General features: G+C 37.8%; 1 long non-coding RNA gene across 1 annotated transcript; it reads left to right on the top strand.

The window, feature by feature from the left end:
- The first annotated feature begins 5,468 nt into the window (after window positions 1–5,468).
- Window positions 5,469–7,008, top strand: LOC130459407 (uncharacterized). Its single transcript, XR_008918792.1, has 2 exons — window positions 5,469–6,172; window positions 6,771–7,008. It is a non-coding gene; the product is annotated as an uncharacterized lncRNA (long non-coding RNA).
- The last annotated feature ends 693 nt before the right edge of the window (window positions 7,009–7,701 follow it).

The raw sequence follows: 7,701 nt of genomic DNA, 5'->3' as shown, positions 1-7,701 counted from the left end.
CAAAAATTATAGGATTGGTTTTCCGTTTTTCCAAAAAAAACGATGTGAGTGGTTTTCCCTTTTTTCAAAAATTAAAGGATTGGTTTTCCGTTTTTTCCAAAAAAAAGCGATGTGTGTAGTTTTCCTTTTTTCCAAAAATTAAAGGATTGGTTTTCCGTTTTTTCCAAAAAAGAACGATGTGCTGGATTTCCCTTCGTTTTATGTCCCATAAAAACAAGGGGGTTTTCTCGTTTAGCTAACCCTGAAAATGACAATCTTTAAAAACATTTTTACCTCGTGATTTGGCTTGGCCAGGCCCAATTACACTTTATAGCTTTGATTTCGAAAACATCTATAGCTACTCCCAATGACAAAGTGAGGGAGTTTCTACGCCTCTTTAGATACTTCCAATGACAAAGTGAGGGAGTTTCTATACTATCCGTTGACAAATCCCAATGGCACGTGAGGGATATGTCGACACTTCAAGTGATGGCCCTTAAGTCAAATTTTATCACTCGGGGGCTCGTGAGACCCTCGCAAAACGAGTCACATACACTATGGCTTGTGTGACGCACTCCGTCCAGTACTTTGACCATCATCTCATCCTGAGACTCAGTCAAAGTGGGGGCAAACTGTAGACACCTACTTTTGTCCCCATTCCCGAAAGGGAAGGTTCGATGATGAGAACATAAATCTCGACTTGGCAACGCATCTCCTATAAAATAACGAATCTCAATCACCTTTTCATTTCACCCAAACATGCTATTTATAGAAACCTGCTAAAAATAGTAACTGCCATAATAGGTAGTTGTTAAAAGTAGCAAGTCATAAAAGATAGAAACCTGTCAGAATTAGGTGTTGCACTCCAACATAAATCCTAAAAGAGATAGAATTTGCAAGAGGAATCCTATTCCTATTATAATTCGAAAATAAGAGTTACGTATTGATTAAAATCCTAACGAACCTAGAGTTTGTAACGGGCCCAGACGCATTCCGTCATAAAGTTAATACGGACTAAAAGACTCGGATAAGTCTCAAACACTCTGGATTCTAAGAGTCCAAATCTGACAAAGAACTCGGCCCAAACATCATTTTCAACGCCCAGCCCTAAGCGCTGAAATTGCCTGGATCCAATTTTCAACGCCCAGAGCTGGGCGCCGAAATCTTTGACGCCCAGCCCTGGGCGCTGAAAATACCTGGGGACGTGTTCTCTCCTAATTCTTCTTGGATTAGAGCTCTACAGTTCTATCTTTCCACGAACTCTTCCCTATAAATACAGCCCCAGATTCGACGTGAAAGGAACACACAATTCATATTGTGAGTATTGACTCCAACCCCTAAGCCTAAACCTCACGCTGCGAAATTGATCCCGCGTTCTATCGCAATCGATCCAAATATCGAACAGAACGTATCCTGTCCCGTAACTTGAGATTCGTTAAATAAAAGGAGAAATAGCAAAGTCAAAGTGGTTAGTTTTCTGAGAACCGTGACGCATCTCTCAAGGGTGCGTCGTAATGTGTCCCTTTTCCATGATTTAATTGCTTTCCCCGCCCTTTTATAAACTGTTAAACTAATTAAATCTGATTGTTCTATCACGCCTAATAAAGATAATATTTTGGGAAATTGAACTATCATGCTAGGTCCCTTTAAGAAATCTAAATCAGATCATCGCGATCGATCTAGTATTATGTGTTGCATATTGTTAAAATCAACTCAGATTAGTTTAATAGTTAACGCATGTCCCTTCAATTATTTATGCTGAGCTAGTAAGGATATCCTGCCTCTAGAGTTATCGAAGAGCGAGTACTCCTCTCGGTAGTTACAGTCCCCCGAACCCTCAATCTCTATCTTGCGGGTGTATGTTGAGAGATCCCCACACCAGGGATCATAAGGGAACCTATGGCCGTCGTGGTCAAACATAATTGCACTCCCTTTATGTCACGATAATCGGGTTTTGTCATTTTTTCTCATTGTCGTTAAAAACTGAATGGCGACTCCTATATTACTAGTCAATTGGGTGTAAACTCACAGGAAATCCAATTACACTTGATTTGACAAAAAGAAACGTCACACCCACGAGGGACGAGGTCACGCATTAGCCTCGTGCTATTTCGACCCCCTCACAACTGGGTATTAAGATCTATTTACAAAGATCTTATGATATTGTTTTGGATTAAGTAATGGCATTTACTAAATCAAACACGAAAGACTCCATTGGAGATATTCGATCCATATGAATAAATCTAAGTAATGAATGTTTGAACTATGTATAAGCATTTACTAAGTTAAACATCAAAGGAACTAAGTAAAATTCTTAACCTATATTATATGTCAAAGAATTTAGCTGGATTCAGTATCTACTGAAATTGAATGAGCTAAAGTTACATGAATAGAATTCAATTGGGAATTATTCTGCAAAAGAATTTATCATGTATGATATAATATGAGGATCGCCAAAAACGTATAGTATGGCTTTAGGCATGACGAACATATACCAGTCTCTATTGATCTAAGTGAAGATCAACTAGATTGAGATCAAGAAAAACTTATGGTACTTGAAAAGGTACATAGGAATAGTTCTTGATTCAAGGAAATAAAGATATGCTAACTATTGATGCTACACGCGTAAACACTGGCAAAGGATGAAGCAAGATTCCTTTGAAGTAAACCATTGGCAAGGACGAGCTATAGAGCATCGTGTTTTGAAATGGCAACATGGATTGGAGACCATGAGTTGTTGCGTGGGAAATTAAAATAATAATTTCTATGTTCTAAGATACAGCTGGAAAGTCTTCCACATATCCGTGAACTGCTTGGATAAGTAAATCCAAACCAAAGCATCACTAGCAACCTATACAGTTGAAGTAAAAGTACTTATTGCCTAAGAAGCAATAAAACAGGGTTGTTTAAGATAAAAAGTTCTTCACTGAACTTGGGTGGATCACATGTCTGCTGACTTGATGGTTCTTCATTGCAAAATGCGTAGTACCACTATCGAAGTAAGAAAGACTAGATCACATAATAAACAAACTCAAAAGATCTTATCATCATATCTCGAAAAACATTCGATGAAAAGGATATTAAGATTGGCAAAGCATGATAACTAAACCTATGCAAGAAGTGAGAAGCAACACTCACATTGTAGCACTGGAAATCAAGCATAGCTTTGAAATTCCATGAACTGTTTTAGAAGATGGGTTTGAGGCCCATGGTTGTAAAACATTGGGGTTGAACATTTATCATATATGAAATGTATTTTCATATTCCATTTAATCTTGGTTTAGTATTAAATGATGAGTCCCTTCAAATTTGACGATATATTCAAGATAGACTGTCAGGACCAGTCCTGTGACTAAGAAATGTCTATCAAGTGAACTTGAATGTCAAAAGTTGAAATGGTCCCTGGTCGGAGTTTTCTATAAAGATGGACGCATAGAAAACTTTAGACGACTAGAATGCAAGATGACTAGTAGGTATGTTTCTTGAACTATGTGGACATGGCAATGTCGTAATCATTTGCATAGATACTTACTTTGGGAAGACTAGTATCGGACAGACCTATGAAACTTTACTGTAAGAGATGAAAATCTGTCATAAGTAAATTTCATTAAAATTATTAGACACTAAATTCTCAATACCTGAGTGATTTGATATTACTTGTTTGAGAACTGGTTACTTTGACGTTGACCAACCGTCGCACCGTAAAAGGAGGCTATAAAGGCAACGCTCAGGTAATCACCTATCAAACGAAGTCTAATCTCAAGATCACAAGATTGGGATTGTCCTCCCATAAATCGGGATGAGATGCTTAAAAGTTGTACAAGGCCACTCGGAGAGCTAGAAACTGTAAAATGCATGGCCGTGCTTGGATGAATCATAGGCTATGATTATCTGTTTATTTGATCAGTTGAACTCTGAAACCGAGAAACACCTCTGGACATAATAAGGATGACAACTCTTACCTTATGTTCAAGAGCAAGCATCGAGCGACAAAGGAATTAGGAAATGCACACTTGTCCCTAAGGACAAGTGGGAGACTGAAGGAAATAATGCCCTTGGTCCAAGTATGCATATAATATTAAGTCTAATAAATGCGGTTCAGTAATAATTAACAAGTTAATTAATTCAGTGAGATCAAGTGAGCTGAATGCCTAGCTAGAGGCCGCTTCAGTTCAAGTGGAATTAATTATATTAATCCACAACTTACTCTTGACTGAACCCGTAGGGTCACACAAATAGTACGTAAACGGATCAAGTATTTAATGGAATTGAATACTCCATCTATGGATATTCGGAATCGACGGATCTTGGTTTCAGTGGGAGCTGAGATCATCACAAGCAAGAAATGAATACTCCGGAAACGATGATATTGCCGGAAACGGAAATATGGATCGTATCGGAAATATAAATATTATCCAAGTCGTAGATGTTGCCGGAAACGGAAACATGGTACGTATCGGAAAATATTAATGGAAATGGAAATATTGCCGGAATCGGAAACATGGTACGTATCGGAAAATATTAATGGAAATGGAAATATTGCCGGAATCGGAAATATTGCCGGAAACGGAAATATTGTCAGAATCGGAAATATTATCGTAATCGGAAAATAATTCCGGAAACGGAAATATTAAATATTTGTTCGAAACGGAAATTAATTCCGGAATCGGAAATATTAAATATTGTTCGTATCGGAAATAAATTCCGGAATCGAGAATTTAATCGGAAGCGTATCGTACAAATTAGCATTGGACGAGGCTCGCTAGACGAAGGCCCAGCACGAAGCCAGGCCATTGCCTAACAAGCCACACGCATCACCAACACACGCCAAGCCTCGACCAGGCCCAGCGCAAGGCCAGGCCCAGCCAAGGCCTAAGGCGCGCGCGCGGACACAGGCAGCAAGCATGGGCCGAGGCGCTGTGCGCTCAGCGTGGGCCGCAAGGCCTGCGCGAGTGTGCGATGCTCGTGTGTGTGCTATACGAATCCTAAAGCTATCAGGATTCGATATATGATTAAATTCCTAATCCTTAAAGATAAATTAATTAAATAAGAGTTCTACTAGGATTCTAATTTAATTAATTCGTATCCTAGTAGGATTCCAATTCTCTTTCCATACCCCTATAAATATGTGGCCTGGGTTCATAATTTATATCGATATTTGAAGTATTCAAAAGGTAAGATTTTCAAGCAAAAATCAGCCAAACACTTGCAACCCATATTAGCCGAATATCCTAGAACCTTAAGGGCGATTCTAGTTGGTCAAGCTTAAGGCGGATCCGGACGTGCTGTGGACTATCTACGGAGGGATGACACTTGGAGTCCTAAAGACTAATTCTTGTTCGGTTCGGGCGCAGCTAGGGAGGGCACGCTACAAAGTGTATGCATCTGAATTATGCTAAATGATTATGTGTAAATAATATGTTTCCTGGCTTTATGGTTTTTCCGCATGATTTATGTTTATTCATATGTATTATAACCTAACACAAATATCTATGCGTGGTCTCAGTCTGTCTGTCTATCCTGTCTTCTGACGATACTCCCTCGAAATAACAATGTTGTCTGTTCCATGAGTCAAGTTATAAGTTAAGTTATTCTTCCTTTTCTTTTTCTTCCATTCCCTTTTCCCGTTCATCACCATTTATCAAACATATTACCTTCAAGCATATGATTAATACTTGGCATTTATAGTTCATAATGGCACTTGCACGCGCAACACATATTTGTTGTCTGAGACGAGATCCGTTGCTCTCTGAAACACTTAATAGTTTACTCTGAGTATTGACGACATTTCTTTCTTCACTTGTTGGCATATTTGTTTAAGATTTTCTGAGGTAATCAAGCATTACCTTTCGCTTAAAATGTCATCAACTTAACCTAAGACCGTTGTCTGTTAGCTCCACCTAAAAAGGCAAGCTTATTCATTTGATCTAGGCAATGGTTTATTATTGGAAATAATTAGTTTGGTTATGCTTTAGCTCCTCTTTGTATCAAATGATCTTTTGAGCACTAATTAGCTGCTTTGACTTGCAGAATAGCTTATATGGCTGATGTTTGAAGACAATGGTCAACTGAAGCCCACAGCCGTGTATAAAAGGTCATTATTGAGGATATGTTCTGTGGTAAAGTTTTAAAAACTCAGTTTATTTGTGCAAAAGATCCTTTGGATACACGTGCCCTGGTGGCCTAGTAACTAGTAAGTCTTAAATGCTACTAAGTACTAAGTATATATTTGTCCCTTTTTCTTTATTTTTATTTTACTGCAATTAGCTATCTATTTTAGCAAATAAAAGAAATCAAGGGAATACAGATGCTTTGCTTGAATACTATACTTACTGTACTGCATATACAAGCTTAATACGAAATGAGGCGGAGTAAAATAGATATTCATCCAATATAATAAAATTTCACTCTCATATATCTCAAGTATAATACTTTGTGATTACATGGAGTTGGGTTAAGCAGCTGGTTACATTTTTTTTTCATGTGGATATAAGTTCGTTTGTTTGTAGTTGGGATCGAAAATGCCATATTTTGACTATAAATGACCTATATCGACCCAAATGACCAATAGGCGTGCATAACGAACTTGAAATGAGTCTTATAATCATCTGACTAATCATATAAATCATGAAAAAGGGTTAGAATGTGGAAAAAGGTCCGTTTGTTGGTAGTTGGGTTCAAAAATGTCATTTTTGGCCAATATAATTATTTTCACGACCAATATAATTTTTGTTTTCGCATATAAAACTTAATTTAATTTATTGGTTTGCATTTACGGTGTTCTTTTAAAGGTTTTCAAAACTCCAAGGGAGGGGCCCTTTACCAAAGAGGAGTTGGATGAAGTTCCAGACAAGTGGGCTATTTACTTCAACGATTGTGAACTACCCTCAGTGTAATAAATAGAGCAGGCTTGTAGTTATTCGTGACTCTTACATTATTTTGTTATTTATCGATTTAATTAATTACATTTGAATTAATTCGGTAATATTATTGGAAATTTGAAATTTATATCATTTTTGAGAATGTCAAGCTGATGTTTGATGAAACGGTATTCTATAAATTATAATGCAGAATTTTATATTGCAAAATCAGAAATTATATTGCAGAATATTAGGAATTATATTGCAGAATTTTTTTTTAAAAAAAAAAAAAAAAAAAACTCAAAAGTTGCCCTTGTTTGCAACAAGAGCAACTTATGTGCAGCTTATAAGGTGCCCTTGTTGCAAACAAGGGCACCTTATAAGATTATAAGTTACCCTTGTTAAGGGCAACTTTTGATAATTTTACAAAAGTGACCCCCCTATTGGTGGCTCTTATGAAGGGCAACTTATAAGCCACTTTTAAGGGCAACTTATCAAGTTTTTTCCTCTAGTGTCAGGCAAGCATACAAGTACAACAAAGATGAAAACCCATAACAGTACAAAGGCATACCTGTCCAACAGGCAAGAGCCGCAAAGCTCTGCGGAAGGTCGCTAAAGACACGTCGCTGCGCACCGCTCCTTCCCAAGAAGCAGCAAACGGATAAGCCGCACACCTAGGGCGAGCCGGCGCCAAGGTCGGAAAATGCTCATATACCCAAATCTTCTAAAACAAGCAAAGGCGTCAGTCAAGTCTTGTACATACGATATTTAAGATACAAACATGCAAGTACAAAATATAAAATACAAGGAGTTCCAAATACCTCCAGCACACCTCAAAAAGTAGCTACACTCGCCTTGCTCT

This window comes from Spinacia oleracea, chromosome 4 (genome assembly GCF_020520425.1).
Source record: "Spinacia oleracea cultivar Varoflay chromosome 4, BTI_SOV_V1, whole genome shotgun sequence".
In the NCBI taxonomy this organism is placed as follows: domain Eukaryota; kingdom Viridiplantae; phylum Streptophyta; class Magnoliopsida; order Caryophyllales; family Amaranthaceae; genus Spinacia; species Spinacia oleracea.
Note: the sequence above shows the minus strand (reverse complement) of the source record. Positions and strands in the feature narration are given on the sequence as shown.